Here is a 17,269-nt window from a genome sequence, read left to right on the forward strand (position 1 = left end):
AGAAATGAGATGCAAGAAAATTATGAAAACAACTTGGGAAAGAAGATGTAAAAAATTCTTAAGAAAATAATACCTTAAAAAAGAAACTATGTCCATTCAAAATAATTGTCCATAGTATAAAATATTTGGAAATATATCTACCAAAAGAAAGTCAGGAATTATATGAGCAAAATTACAAAACACTTGCCACAAAAATAAAGTCAGATTTAAATAATTGGAAAGACATTAAGTGTTCTTCGATAGGCCGAGCAAATATAATCAAGATAACAATACTCCCTAAACTAATCTATTTATTTAGTGCTATACCAATCAGACTCCCAAGAAACTATTTTAATAACCTAGAAAAAATAACAACAAAATTCATATGGAAGAACAAAAGGTCAAGAGTTTCAAGGGAAGTAATGAAAAAAAAAAAATCGAATGAAGGTGGCCTAGCTGTACCTGATCTAGATCTATATTATAAAGCAGCAGTCACCAAAACCATTTGGTATTGGCTAAGAAATAGACTAGTGGATCAGTGGAATAGGTTAGGTTCACAGGACAAGACAGTGAATAAAAATAGCAATCTAGTGTTTGACAAAACCAAAGATCCCAAATTTTGGGATAAGAATTCATTATTTATCAAAAATTGCTGGGAAAACTGGAAATTAGTATGGCAGAAACTAGGCTTGGACCCACACTTAACACTACATCCTAAGATAAGATCAAATTGGTTCCATGATTTAGGCATAAAGAGACCATAAATATATAAGAGGAACATAGGATATTTTACCTCTCAGACTTGTGGAAGAGGAAGGAATTTCTGTCCAAAGAAGAATTAGAGATCATTATTGATCACAAAATAGAAAAATTTGATTAAATCAAGTTAAAAAGTTTTTGTACAAACAAAACTAATGCAAACAATATTAGAAGGGAAGTAACAAATTGGGAAAACATTTTTACACTTAAAGGTTGTAATAAAGGCCTCATCTCCAAAATATACTGAGAATTGACTCTAATTTATAAGAAATCAAGCCATCCTCTAATTGACAAATGGTCAAAGGATATGAACAGACAATTGTCAGATGATGAAATTGAAACTATTTCCACTCATATGAAAGTGTTCCAAATCACTATTGATCAGAGAAATGCAAATTAAGACAACTGAAATACCACTATACACCTGTCAGATTGGCTAAGATGACAGGAAAAAATAATGATGAATGTTGGAGGGGATGTGGGAAAACTGGGACACTGATGCATTGTTGGTGGAGTTGTGAAAGAATCCAACCATTCTGGAGAGCAATCTGGAACTATGCCCAAAAAGTTATCAAACTGCGCATATCCTTTGATCCAGCAGTGCTTCTACTGGGCTTATATCCCAAGGAAATACTAAAGAAGGGAAAGGGACCTGTATGTGGCAGCCCCTTTTTGTAGTGGCTAGGAACTGGAAAATGAATGGATGTCCATCAATTGTAGAATGGTTGGATAAATTATGGTACATAAATGTTATGGAATATTATTGTTCTGTAAGAAATGACCAACAGGATGAATACAGAGAAGCTTGGAGAGACTTTCATCAACTGATGCTGAGTGAAATGAGCAGAACTAGGATTATTCTGATGGAAATGGATATCTTCAACATAGAGAAGAGCTAATCCAATCCCAATTTCTCAATGATGGTCAGAATCAGCTACACCCAGAGAAGGAACACTTGGAAATGACTGTAAACTGTTAGCATTTTTTGTTTTTCTCCCCAGGTTATCTTTACCTTCCTAATCCAATTCTTCCTTTGCAACAACAACACCAACAACAACAAAATTCGGTTCTGCACATATATATTGTACCTAGGATATACTATAACATAAATTAATATGTATGGGAATGCCTGCCATCTAGGGGAGGGGGTGGAGGGAAGAAGGGGAAAAATACAGAACAGAAGGGAATACAAGGGATAATGTTGTAAAAAATTACCTATGCATATGTACTGTCAAAAAATGTTATAATTATAAAATTAATAAAAAAAGATTGTAAATTCCTTGAGAACAAAAAAAAAGAATATTAAAAAGCAGTTAGTAAAATATAATATTAGACTTTTAAAAAATCTGAGGTGTTAATGTTGATGGGGCTACAAGGAGACAGGATAATGACCCATTGCTAAGAGAACTACAAATTCATCCAAATATTCCTGTTCCTAGTCTTGAAATGGAGATAATATTTGTATATTTATTATACCTGAAAAATGAGTAATGCTAGAAATAACACAGACAGAAATATAAACACATAGTTTTTTATATTAGCTTTTTACTTTTCAAAATACATGCAAAGGTAGTTTTCAACATTCACCCTTGCAAAGCCTTGTGTTTCAAATATTTCTCCCTCTCCTCTTTTTTCTCCTGATCTAGACAGCAAGTAATCTAATCCAATACAGGTTAAACATGTTCAATTTTTCTAAATGTATTCCCCCATTTATCATACTGCTCAAGAAAAATCATATTAAAAAGTGAAAAATGAGAAAGAAAAAAAAAAGCCAAAAAACAGCAACAAGAATAACAAAGAAAATGAAAATATTTTGTTGTGATTCACATGATGTGTGCCTTGCTATGTTCTTGGGGGTTAAATTAGACAAGTCTAATAGTCTTTCTTCTTATCAGTCTTCACATTCTTCAGGATAGTTATTCATAAGAATCCTCCTGCTCCCAAGTCCTCTACTTTCTAAGTCAAATATTTCCAGAACCTTTAGGAGATACTGTTGTGGAATTTTTGGAAGGTTCTTCAGGTTTTAAGACTCCAGATTATTATTGTTCTTAATAAAATATGACATAAAGAATTGGATAAAATACCTCAAATATGTTCACACTAGGGAAGAATCCATCGTCTCTCTAGTTTGTAATACTATGCTTGGGTTACTGTTCTTAATGCATCTTAAGTCCTCATTAGTGTATTTGTGTTCACATACATAAGGGCATATGCTATAATATATATTGATCTTATACAGAGTTAAAACATTGTCCATTTTCAGATGGACTTCTTGTGAATATCCTTGTGAATAAATTTCTTTGAAAGCTTTTTTAAAATTTTATACTTACTCAAGTTTTTGTGATCAAGAAGACTAAGAGAAGAAAATTGAATGAAGGCAGAAAAAATAATATTTGAATACTTCTTTACAACTAAGGAGTTCAATATTTTGAATAATATATTTTTAAAGTGGGACAAAACTTTGTAAAAGTACCAAATCTAGAGAAGGAAAGTTACATATAGAAAAAAAAAAAAAAAAAAAAAAAAAAAAAAAAAAACAAAAAGGCAGTTTGATAGTTGACAATTATTTATTACGTGTTTATTATATTCTAGGCAAGAAACATGTATAAAGAGAAAAATAATATGATTAGTCTGTAAAAATATGTTAGCGTCAAACTGCAAGGATCTTTAAATGCTTAAATAGCTAATACCCAATAGGAATAAGTGAAAAAATGATGAATAAAAGTTCTCTTTTGACCTCAAGGATATATTTACTTTACATATTGTATATGTATTTGTTTTTGGGAATCTGTATTTAAAAAGGGGGGGCAGTTAGATTGTATAGTGGATAAAGCACTAGCCCTGAAGTCAGGAGGATCTGAGTTTAAATCCAGCCTCAGACATTTAATACTTTTTAGCTGTGTGACCTCGGGCAAGTCACTTAATTCCCCCAAAAAAGTTTATGAGAGAATAGAAGTATTATGTGTTTTCATTCTCTAGCAAAATCTAAAACCAGTCATTCACACTAAAATTTGAATTAATGATATTGTAGCTTAAAATGTTATTTTCTCCTGAAACATACACAGACATCAAAATTTTATCATCTCTAGAAAATGCTCCTAAATAGAATGTCATTCAGATTATAGGTAGAATTTTTTTTTTTTTTTTTTTTTTTTTTTTTTTTTTGCTTATTGAGGTGAAGTTCCTCTTTGGCGAGAAACAATAGTCCATTAATATTTTCTGTTAAGGCAATTTTTTTTCCTACTATAAACTTGTTTTGTGTTAGAGTCTAGTGACCATTTTACATATGAACACATGAATTACTACATATTTAAATCAAGAAAGTTCAAGACTTTCATTGACCCTAGAACAATTTATCTTAGGCTCTTTATAAGCTTAGATTTGTGTTCATTATTTGCCATTTCTTTCCTAATTTAATTTTTTTTTTGGCTCCTCTCCTTAAAAAAGAAAAAGCTTGGCTCATTTGATTTGGATAAGTTTGTATTTACTGAAAAAAGACTTTCCCAAAGGACTCCATATGACTCAATAGCCAGATGGTTAAATCTACTAGATTTAAAAAATCAAGCTTTGGCTAATAGTGACACTAGGGTAGAGACACTAACAGATTCATAAATTAGAGTCATTTTACTATTCCTTTTTGTGAATAGAATCACGATACAGTCATATACATAAAATGCTTTGATCTGAAAATTCTGGCTTAGTGTGGATGCTGTCAAGGCCGTATGGTATAAAAATAAAGACTTGATATGAAATATGAAGACCTAGTTCAAATCCAAGGTCTGCCACTTACTAGTCATGTGACTGGGCAAATCATTTAACTTCTCGGTTATGGAAATGATTTAATGGAAATGAATTAATTAAGTTAAATTCCTTCCGACCTTAAATCCATGCTAGTATGATAGCTTTGAATAGAGTGATTGTAGCCTTTGAACAAATTATTATTATATATTATTATCATTAAATGTGAAGAACATAAGGGACCTTAAAAGTTGTGAATTTCATATATGTATAATGGGATCTAAAAATGAATTTGTTAGTTATAAGTTATTGAAACAGATTGACCACACACACACACACACAGATACATGCACACACACAAGTAATCATTTTTCCTCCTCTTTTTGAAATAAAAAAAAAAGTTAATGAAAAGAAATGTCTAAAAGAAGTGACACTTCATTATTATGGAAGGGAATGAAAAATCTTGTGTGCATTTGTATTCATTTCTGATATTGAATTGCCTCTTATGATGTGTCTTTAGGGATATTTGTCTTCCCCAGGCAAAATTTCATGAAAACAAAGTCATGTCTAAACAGCTGGCAGATTCTGGACTGCTGCTGACCAACATTAGGAAAAGGCTGTTGTTCCTAATCAGAACAGACACTAGTATCTTTCTCATGCAAATAATTACTTCTAACTAGCTCTCTGAATCATTTTAATTCACTGAAGGGTTCTCAGTAATTGTATGAGGTTGCTAGGTAACATCTATGCCTGAGTATGAACAAGAAGATAGTTTTTCACAGTTCAGATTTTGTTCAATTTATTCAATTTAACTACTGTGTGCTTTCTTTCTTTTTAAGCAATTTGGTTAAGTGACTTACCCAAGTTCATAGAGTAAAAGTCTGAGATTTGAATTTACGTGCTCCTGACTTCAGAGACTAAGATCTATTCACTGGGTCACCTATAATTCTAAATAACTCTGGCTCTCATTGATTGACTAACAATAGGTCCTAAGCCAAGCCCTACTTGGTCATTGTTTGGGTACTGATTGGCTCAGAATAAATGTAACTAATAATCCATTTCTGCTTAGATCAGAAGCTCTCAGTCTTCCCCTCCCAGACTGATATATCTATGTATCTAATTTATTTATAGATGCCACTTTTTATCTTTATCTTTTACCTAGTCTATATATCTATATTTATCTAACAATCAAATAATCTATTGACTATATCTATCCGTCTGTCTGTCTATCTATCTATCCATCTATCTATTAATGTATCTATATATCTAATTATTCACTATATAAAAGGGGCCATTCTCTGCCTCATGTCTTACCTGCCCTCAATCACTGATTAGGTGGTAACCTCAGTAAAATCAAGATATGTTAAAAACTTTAGCTTAAAAAGGCCAAGGCCATCCATTGAATCCAGGACTATTTTAGTCTTCCTGTACTATATCTGACCAATAGACCCAATTGTTTTGAAGAAGAAAATGAGGTTGGTGACATTGCACAATTGCTTTCATTTAAATCCAATTCACTAGTATATTATGGCATCACCTACTTAATGTCATGTTCATTGAGAATGAAGAAACAAATAACTCAGATTTTGATAGAATGATAGATATTTAGTTTGGTGAGATGTGTAAATTAAATATTATTTTAAAGTGAAGACAAAATGTCTGAGTACTCAGAAAGCATGTTTCTATCAAGACAACCAGGCTGAACTTTTAACCGAAAATGTCAGCTCCTTTAACAAAAGGGGAAAACCTCTGCTTTCAGTTGTGCATCTACAGGTGTCAGAATTTATTAATTAGTGCATTGTAAGGGTATATGAGATTTTAATGGTATAAAATGGAAGATTATCCCCATATCGTTAGAAAATTATTAGCAGAGATGCAATAGGTACAACTAATAACCAATAACCAGATGGATAAGTATGAAACTAATATTATTTCTTCTGGGGGCCAGAGTATCAAAATGAATAATTAATAAGGCATCTGAACAACCTACAGAAACCACAGAACAAAAATGTCAAGTAGCACTTTAAGGGAACAATAGAAAAAGGGAATAAATCATTCTAATATTGGAAAATAAAGTGGATAGAAGTGAATCATTGGGAGCAAAGTTTCCTTTTATTTAGAAATAAAGACCCAAACATTGTTTTATTTTTAAAATGGGATATAAAATGCAAATACCCTTTTTTATAATTGATTGTTATATTACTTTCTATATGAGAGAGGTGAATGTCAACATTAAAATATGCACACAACCAAACTGCTTCAATCAAAGATAAAACAGATGACTGGACATGAGAGTCTCTTTTGTTGTCAAAGAAAATGTTGACCAAGATACCTCTCTCTAGATACTATCTTGTTGGAATGGAATATTTTTCATTTGTTTCCTTTTTTAATGAGTTCAGAGAGAATTTTCTGTAAAACCAATATGTCAATTAATTTTCTCTTTGAGCCAATTCTGATGAGAATAAGGTTCACAAAATGTTCCTCCCCCTCTCTAACTTCCTTCAGATATGATAGATTTTCTTTGCCTCTTCATGGGATATAGTTTCCCTTTTTTTACCTCCTCTTTTCCCTTTTGTTGACACTATCCCCTTTCCATGTCTACTTCCCTTTTTTTTTTTTTTTTTCTATATCAGTAAAATAAAATTATACATGTGGATTTTCTGTATATCCATAACAGAAATACAGTTTTCAAGAGTTTCTTTTACCTTTTTCTGCTTCTCTTGAGTCCTATGATTGGAGATCAATTTTTTTTGTTTAGATCTGTTTGTTTGTTTGTTTGTTTGTTTTTTTTTTTTTTTCTTAGAAACAAATGGAATTCATCTGTTTCATTAAATGACCATCTTCTTCCAAGGAAGAAAATGCTAACTTAGCTGGGTAGTTTATTCTTGGCTACATTCCAAGTTCTTTTGCCTTTTGGGATATCAGATTCCATGCCCTTCAATCCTTTAATGTAGAGGCAGCCTGATCTTGAGTGACCCTTATTGTGGCACCTCAATATTCGGATTGTTTTTTCCTGGCTTCTTGTAATATTTTTTCCTTAGTCTGATAGTTTTGAAATTTGGCCACAATGTTCCGTGGAGTTTTTGTTTGTTTGTTTGTTTGTTTGTTTGTTTGTTTGTTTTTGTTTTTTAGGGTCTTTTTCAGAAGGTGTTTGATGAATTCTTTCAATGCCTATTTTCCCTTCTGGTTCTATTACCTCTGGGCATTTCTCTTCGATGGTTTCCTATAAAATAGTATCTAGGCTCTTTTTTTATCATAATTTTTGGGAAGTCCAATAATCCTCAGGTTATCTCTCTTAGATCTATTTTCTAGGTCTGTTGTTTTGCCAAGTAGATATTTGAAATTTTTCTCCAGATTTTCATTTTTTTTGGTTTTGCTTTATTGATTCTTGGTATCTCAATGAATTCATTCAATTCTATTTGTTCAGTTCTGATTTTAATGAGTTATTTTCATTAGCTTTTTTTTAACTTCTTTTTGTATATGACCAATTTAATTTTTAAATGAGTTGTTTTGCTCTATGGAATTTTTTTCCATTTCACTAAATTTGTTTTTTAGTGAGTTATTTTCTTTTTCCAATTCACAAATCCTACTTTCTTGGGAATTCTTTTATCTTTTCCAATTCACAGATCCTACTTTCCTGTGATTCCTTTACCTTTTCCAATTCACATTTCAGGAAGTTGTTTACCTTTTCCAATTCACATTTCAGGAGGTTGTTATTCTCTTGCATAGCTTCTCTTTCCTTTCCCCATTTCTCTTCTAGCTCTCTTTTGAAATTTTTAATAGTCTCTTCTAGGAGAGCATTATTTGGGGTATTGTCTGGAAGCTGTTTGCTATTTGTCTCCTTGGTTTTGGAAACCCGTTCTCTTTCTGTATAGAAGCTATCAATTGTTTTCTTCATTTTTTTACTCATTTTTAAAAAAAGCCTTCAGGGTCTGCTTTCAGGGCAAGGAGGTTATCAGCTCCCTTTACAGAGCAAGGATGGGTATATGGACAGTAACTGTCATCTCAATGGGTTGCAAGGAACAGCCGAGCTGTGGGAGGGCTCTGGGAAGAGCTCCACAGGGAAGTGAGTAGGCTTAGGTAACAAGGACTGGGCTGTAAGTCAGGAGGCCTGCTGTGAGGATTAGTGACTGCCTTGGGGCTAGATGTTAAGCAGCAAAAGTATCACTGCTCCTCCAGAAACACCCACTTTGAGTATTAGCAGTTGCCCTATCCCTCACTGCACTGGAAGTGTCTCTGCCTGGGGAGTGCAGTCCAGCTGGGGAGATTCCACTACCCCTGGCCCAGCCCTTCAATGTATAGATGAAGGCTGCCCTGAGCTGTGCTCCTGCTGTGCAGATTTGTGACTGCCCCCCAACAAGAATCCCTAGCTGCAGAATGCCGCAAAGAGCTGTGTTATGGTCTGCACTGAGTCACTTCTGATCCTGGGTGGACACAGTCAGATCCTCTAAGGCTCTGGCGTCCCTCAGTGTACCCTCTACCCTAGGCTCCAACTTCTCTGGTGGTCCACTACTCTGCAACCAAAGCAAAGCAGTCAGGCAGAGAGCTCTATGTAAATCTTGCAACCCCAGAGGCCTCCCCATTCCCAATTTGATGCCTGCCCTGTGCCTGTCTTCTCCCACCATGTAGGTCAAACCTTTTCTGGGGATATTCCAGATTATCTTCAGCTGGTAAGTTTTTGTACTTCCAATTTTCATGAACCTTACCAGTCTAACACGATATTTGAGGCTGATTTTAAAAATTGGTTTGATTTTTCCTTTCCTTTTTCTGATCAAATTCATCAAAAGATGTAATAGTCTCCTCTAAAATGTAATGTTCTCTGGGAACAGGTTTCTTGGGGGACTTCTGGGGTTAGTCTTCCTTTCAGTTCAGTAATCACCACGAGAACAGCCAGGTTTAAAGTCCAAATCCTCTCCAAGTCTTTCCAAGTCTTGTCTCCTTTCCTTGGGCCCAGTTAGCTTTCTTAAAGGCCTATCTCTCTCCTTGGTTCCTAGAGTTTAAGCTCCTACCACCAGTTATTTGTCTTTTCTGCTTCTGCCAGCTTCTTGAGGTCCTCCTGAATGTGTCTTTGTTTCTGTGGGAGAGGCAGGAGGACTGCCACTGAAGCGAGCGTAGTCCCTTTAAGAATGTGATTTGTGATCTTTTCAGAATGATTTGTGATTCAGATTACCCCCAGCCCCTCCTGGCTGATGCATTAAACCTGCACCTTTGATTCACAAATCCTGGTCAAAAGCACCCCTTTGAATTCCAATGGGAGATCTGGGCTTGTCCCAGCCTCCACCTGATCTGAGACAAGTTGGGACTCTACCCCAAGGGCCCCTTTAGCTAAATCTCTCATTATAAAAAGAGCCAAACTAAAATTCCCTCTTTGCAAAGGTTCCAAAAATGCCAGCCCTATGCTTTGCAAACCAAAGGTCTCTGCCCACTGGAATACTGTTTCCAGTGTCATATTCTCTTTACTCTCACCTATTTCTTTAATCAGATTTTAACCTTACTTCCAACCCCATAATAAACCTCTTTTATCACTCTAGATTTTCAGTCGGTAAATTCCTTTACAGGGGACTCTTGTGCCACCAGAAGGGAGTCCCCAGATCTCCCTACCCTTGTGCCAAATCCAAAGGTGTTGCAGGGGAGCTCCATTTAACTCCCTGAACTCCAAATCTGGCACTGGACCTCATTTAGCTCCCTGACCATCAGAAACCCTAATTTCATTTGGATCCCCCAAATCTAAACCTCATCATCACCACTTCTCTGGTCTTCCATAGTTCTCCTTCTGGCTGAGCTTGTCCAAGCTTATATATGTTCTCATCATTGGTGTGAATCTTGTGGAATTATAGTAAATACTAAGTACATGTACTGAACTTGAGAACTGTTAAGCAATATGCTAAACAACCATTGTCTCTATCAATTCCACTGACTTATTACTTTGTTTCAAGTTCTAACCCATAACAAAAGGCTTATCTAGTTTATATTAATTTCTCCTTTGAGATTCAAATTTTCTAATTTGCTATTTAGTTGGAAGAGTTTAATTTGTTCTTTTTCTAATTTTTTTTTGTTGTTGTTGCATGCCTGATTCATTGATCTCCACTTAATCTATATTATTTATGTATCTTTTTAGAGATATAAAATTTTCTCTAAGGACTGCTTTGACTGCATCACATAGGTTTTGGTATGTTGTCTCATTATGCTCATTTTTTTTGGATGAAATTGTGGATTGTTTCTATGACTTATTGTTTGACCTCCTCATTCTTTAGAATTAGATTATGTAATTTGCAATTTATTTTTAGTCTATTATTCCATGATTCTTTATAGATTATAATTTCTATTGCATTGTGAAATTAAAAGGAAGCATTTACTGTTTCTGCCTTTTTGCATTTGATTGTAAGGATTTTATGCCATAATACATCGTCAGTTTCAGTGTAAGTACCATGTACTGCTGATAAAAAAAAAAAAGGTGTATTCCTCTCTGTCTCTATTCAACTTTCTCCAAAGTTCTATCATATTTAGGTTTTCTAGGATCCTATTGAGCTCCCTAGTTTCTTTCTTTTTTATTTTGTGGTCAGATCTGTCTGATTCTGAGAATGGAAAGTTTATGTTCCCCACTAGAATAGTTTTACTGTCTATTTCTTCCTATAACTGTCTTAAAATGTTCTCTAGGAATTTGCTTGTTCTACCACTTGGTGTATATACAATTAGTATCATTACTACTTCATTATTTACTATATTCCTTATCAAAATGTACTTTCCCTCCTTCTCTCTTTTAACATGATCTACTTTGATTTTTACTTTATCTGAAATCACACTTGCTTCTCCTGCTTTATTTACTTTGTCTGAAACATAATAAATTCTGTTCTAGCCTTTTACCTTTACTCTATATGTGTCTTTCTTTGTCAAATGTGTATTCTTGTAAATGATATATTGTAGATTCTGAATTTTAATCCACTCTGCTATTTGCTCCCATTTTATGGGAGATTTCATCCCATTCACATTAACAGTTATGATGAGCAAGTCTGTATTTCCCTTCATTGTATTTTCTCCCCTGTACATAACTTTTGTTCTTTTTCTAACCAGTCCTCATTTTTTTTTTATTTTAGCTTTTTATTGACAAAACATATGCATGGGTAAGTTTTCAACATTGACCCTTACAAAAATTCTGTTCCAACTTTCCCCCTCCTTCCCTAGATGGCAGTCAGTTCCATGCATGTTAAACATGTTAAAGTATATGTTAAATACAATATATGTATACACATTTATACTGTTATCTTGTTTCACAAGAAAAATCAGATTTAGAAAGAAGGTAAAAATATCCTGGGAAGAAAAACAAAAATGACAGCAAACAATAATAGAAAGAATGCAAATGCTATGTTGTGCTCTACACTCATTTCCCAGTGTTCCTTGATGCATGTAGCTGGTTCTGTTCATCATTGACCAATTGGAACTGAAGTGGATCCTCTCATTGCTGAAGATACCCACTTCCATCAAAATTGATCCTCATATAGTTCTGTTGTTGAAGTATACCATGATCTTTTGGTTCTCCTTATTTCACTTAGCATTAGTTCATGTAGGTCTCTCCAAGTCTCTCTGTATTCATCATGCTGGATATTCATGTTCATGTTCATTACAGAACAATAATATTCCATAACATTCATATATCACAATTTACTCAGCTATTCTCCAATTGATGGACATCCATTCAATCTCCAGTTTCTAGGCATTACAGAAAGGACCAACACAAAACATTTTGCACATCCTTTCCCTTTTTAAAATAACTTTAATATTAATATAATATAATATAAACACTTCTTGATCAAAGGATATGCACAGTTTGATAACTTTTTTGTATAGTTCCAAATTGCTCTCCAGAATGGTTGGATCTGTTCACAACTCCACCAACAATGTATCAGTGCCCCAGTTTTCTCACATCTCCAATATTTGTCAATACCTTTTCTTGTCATCTTAGCCAATCTGACTGGTGTGTAGTGGTATCTCAAGAGTTGTCTTAATTTTCATTTCGCTGATCAATAATGATTTGGAACACCTGAGTAGAAATAGTTTCAATTTTATCCTCTAAAATTTGTCTGTTCATATCGTTTGACCATTTATCAATTGAAGCATGGCTTGATTTTTTTTATAAACTAGTGTCAATTCTCTCTATATTTTGGAAATGAGGCCTTTATCAAAACCTTTGACTGTAAAAAATGTTTTCCCAGTTTATTGCTTCCCTTTTATTCTTGTCTGCATTAGTTTTGTTTTGTACAAAATTTTTTTAACTTGATATAATCAAAAATTTTTATTTTATGATCAATAATGATCTCTAGTTCTTCTTTGTTCACAAATTCCTTCCTTCTCCACAGGTATGAAAGGTAAACTATCCTATGTTCTTCTGATTCATTTATAATCTGATTCTTTATGCCTAAATCATGAACCCATTTTGATCTTATCTTAGTGTACATGTTAAGTGTGGGTCAATGCCTAGTTTCTGCTATACTAAATTCCAGTTTTCCCAGCAGTTTTTGTCAAATAGTGAATTCTTATCCCAAAAGTTGGGGTCTTTGGGTTTGTCAAACACTTGATTGCTATAGTTATTGGCCAGTATTCATTTTTGTGTTTTATTTTTACCCATCTCACCCACTACCTTATCTCCTATCACATCTCTCCCCTTCTATTAGTAGTGGTTGTTTTTTTTTTAACTTACTCTATCTACTACCTTATCTTCTATCCACTCTTCCCCACTTCTATTACATTTTTCACTAGTGTTTCTGCACTGTCTTCAATCCTGCCCCTCCCTTTTCTTTTCCTCCTCCTCCTATTTCTTTATAGATTATATAAATTTTTATTCCCAACTGAATGATTAAGCTATTTCCTTTAGAAACAAAACTGATGAGATCAAGCTTCAGACAGTGCTCATTCCTCTGCCTTTTATCCCTCAATTGTAATAAGTCTTTTTTTTAAACTATAGATCTTTTTCCACTTCATAATGTCTTTTTCTTTGATGTCCTCACATCAAATCCCATATATATATATGTGTGTGTGTGTGTGTGTGTGTGTGTGTGTGTATGTGTATAATATATATATATATGTACATGTGTGTATAATATATATGTACAACATATATATGTATATATATATTATATATGTACATATATATATACATATATATATATATATTCCCCCTTTTTATCTATCTATGTTTCTCTTGAGACCTGTGTTTATAGATAAAATTTCCTGTTTAGGTTTTTTTTTTTTTTTTTTTTCAATAGGAATGATTGAAAGTCTCTTACTTCATTGAAGCTTAATCTCCTCACCAGAAAGATGATGCTGAATCTCACTGGGTAGTTAATCCTTGTTTGCAACTCCAGGTCCTTTGCCTTCCAGAAAATGGGATTCCAGGCCCTCCTATACTTTGTTGTAGAAGCTGACAGATCCTAGGTCTTTGAATTTTGAATTTTTTTTTTCTGGCAGCTTGCAATATTTTTTTCTTGATATTATTTTTGGAGTTTTGCAATAATGTTCCTTGGAGTTTTCTTTGTGGTATCTCTTTACAGAGGTGATTGATGGATTCTTTCAATGACTATTTCCCCCTCTGTTTCTAGACTATTGGGGTAGTTTTCCTTAATGATGTCTTGTAGAATGCTATCCAGGTTCTGTTTTTGGTCATGGCCTTCATTATATATTTTTTTAATTTTAAATTTAAAAATTATCTCTTCTGGATTTATTTTCCAGGTTGGTTGTTTTGTCAATGAGATATTTCACATTTTCTTCCATTTTTACATTAGTTTTACTGTGATTGATGTTTTTCTGTTTCACCTAGTCATTAGCTTCCATTTGCCTTTTCTATTTTTTAATGTGTAATTTTCTTCAGTAATCTTTTGTATCTCTTTTTCCATTTGATTTATTCTATTGTTTGAGGAGTTGTTTTCTGCAGTCAATTTTTTCCTTCCTTTTCCAAACTTGACTTTCTTATGCATACTTCTCATTTCTTTTCTCAGTTTTTTTCTTCTACCTCTCTTATTTGGCTTTTGAAATCTTTTATGAACATTTCCAAGAAGCCTCTTTGGATTTGAGACCAATTTATATCACTCTTTGATCTTCTGTCCTTGAATGAATTTGTGTTTTGGTCTACCCTATCACTAGAGTAGCTTGGTGAAAATTCTTTTCTTTTTCTTGCTCATTTTGTTTCCTTTTCTTTGGTTATTTCTTCTTCTTCTTCTTCTTCTTCTTCTTCTTCTTCTTCTTCTTCTTCTTCTTTCTTCTTCTTCTTCTTCTTCTTTTTTTACTTTTAAGATTAAGCTCTACTCCTAGGATAAAGAGCATGATGTCCCAAGCTCTGAGCCTTGGCTTTCAGCACAGGGGCCCCTTGTGTTTGGTTGGGGGGTAGCTTTGCCTGATCTCTTCACCTGCTTTCCCAGAATCTATCTGACTTGGGCTGAACACCCTTTTCATCCCAGTGAGACTAAACTTTCTTGAAGTTTTTTCAATCTATCTTGAGCTGGAGAGTGGTTTCATTCCATCATTCACTCTTTGGAGACTTGGTTTCAGGTAGTTTTTGAGGGAAACTGGAAAAGATTAAGTAGTTTCTGGATGTTACTCTGTCATTTTGACTACACCAGCAGATCTCCCTACTTCTTTATCTCATACAGATAATGAGATATTTAATGAAACAGATATTTTTAAAATTTTTATTCTCCTCATTCTTTCTTTCAGCCTAGTATAGTGTAAATATTCCTAAAAATTTTTTTCAGTCTCATTTTAAAATGAATCAATAGATGTTACTCTTGGCTTTTGTGGACCTAATTATATTCTCTAAGAATAACTGTATTTTTAGGGAAAAATTAGAAACAAGAGAGTTACTGCATTAAAAAAATGTATATTGTGGAATTTCCAGGATAATTGTGGAAAATATTTTTGAAAGTTTCTAATACTGCTTATGTTACATTACATATATAACTGTCGAGTCCAGCTTTTCATAAGTTTTGTGCACTATATTTCTTTGGTTTATTTTATTCTGAAGAAGTCAGGGTTAGGGTTCTCTCTCTCTCTTTCTCTTTCTCTCTCTCTCTCTCTCTCTCTCTCTCTCTCTCTCTCTCTCTCTCTCTCTCTCTCTTTCTCTTTCATGCACAAGAAAAGGTTGAAATGACAGTGCTAATATTTGTTCATTAATAGTACTAACTTTAGATTCTCTAGTCTTCCTTCATCTAAACTTCTTGTATTCACTTGACAGAAGTGACTTTCTATATTCAAACAGTCTCTCTATGATCCCTGATCATGACTTCATCAACTATTAACTATTAATGCTAGAGGATCCCAGGAACCCAGGGGCATGCTATAATTGTATTACTTTTCATCTGCATATTTATAGCCCTTTTGGCCCCAGCAGTGTCATTACAAAGCCTCTATCCTAATAACATTATAAAAGAGAGAAAAGGACGCACATGTGCAAAAATGTTCATAGGAGCTTTTTTGTAGCATTAAGGAACTGGAAATTGAATGATTGTCAATTAATTGGGGAATAAGTTATGGCATATGAATGTAATGGAATATTACTCTGCTATAAGAAATGATGTTCAGGCTGATTTCAAAAAAGAAAGACTTCCATAATTGATGCTGAGCCAAGTGAACAGAACAAAGAGAACATCATGCAGAGTAACAAGAAGATTATGTGCTGATCAACTGTGATGAATTGGGCTTTTCTCAGCAATGTAGTAATTCAAGGCAATTTTAATAGACTTAGGATGGAAAATGCATTCTCCATCCAGAGGAAAAAAAAACTGTTGAATAGATCAAAGCTCAGTATTTTCAATATTTTTGTTTGTTTTCTTCCTTTGTTTCTTGTGATTTTTCCCTTTTGGTCTGATTTTTCTTGCACAACGTGATAAACATGGAAATACGTTTGTAAGGATTGTACATGTTTAACCTATATTGGATTGTTTGCTTTCTGGGGAACTGAGGAAGAAAAATTTAGAAGACAAAGTCTTACAAAAATGAATGTTGAAAACTTTCTTTATATGTATTTGGAAAAATAAAATACTACATAAATATATATAAACATGGACAGACAGACATTATACAAAGCCAATATTACATTCTCTAGAGGGGGAATCTGAAAACTATGAGAATAATTGAAACTCTAGAAACTTCTTGGCATTTGTTTTAGCCAAAACAATCAATGAGATTGAAATATAAAGTTTTCTTCACTTTCTGGTTTTGATTCAGCCTGGACTGATTCTCCACAAAGAGTGCAATAGTGAAAATCTTTTCAAAGTTGTTCACTTACTCATCAATGTAGATCAAGCTGCTGTGAATCTATATTCTGAATTTAAAACTCAATTTTTTGAGCATCATGACAGGGATAGAGTGAATTAATATAAAGACACTAATAAATGCTTTAAAAAAACAAACTGGATCAAATTTATGAGGAATAAATTGATAAGTTAAAAAACATCAACCACTAATTGATATGTTGTCCAAAGATTTTTGAAGAACATACCTGAGAGTGTATATAATAATCACAATAATTGACAAAGCTCAAATTCTGCATTGTAAATAAGCGATAGGACATACCCCAAATAAAAAATGAAATATATAAAACTTCTATCTCTACTCACAAATAACAAAATTAATCAATGTTGTAAGTTTTAGCTTTAATCATTTTTATCATAGAATATTGAAGGTGGGTTAATGGTGTGTTCTTCTCCAAAATTTAGGGAATTTAAAGACACATACATACTTAAATTGTACCATGATTTAACAGCTTTATAGCGCTGATTTTTATAGTAAAATATTTCCCAGTTTT

The sequence above is a fragment of the Sminthopsis crassicaudata genome, chromosome 4 (assembly GCF_048593235.1).
Source record: "Sminthopsis crassicaudata isolate SCR6 chromosome 4, ASM4859323v1, whole genome shotgun sequence".
Taxonomy (NCBI): Eukaryota; Metazoa; Chordata; class Mammalia; order Dasyuromorphia; family Dasyuridae; genus Sminthopsis; species Sminthopsis crassicaudata.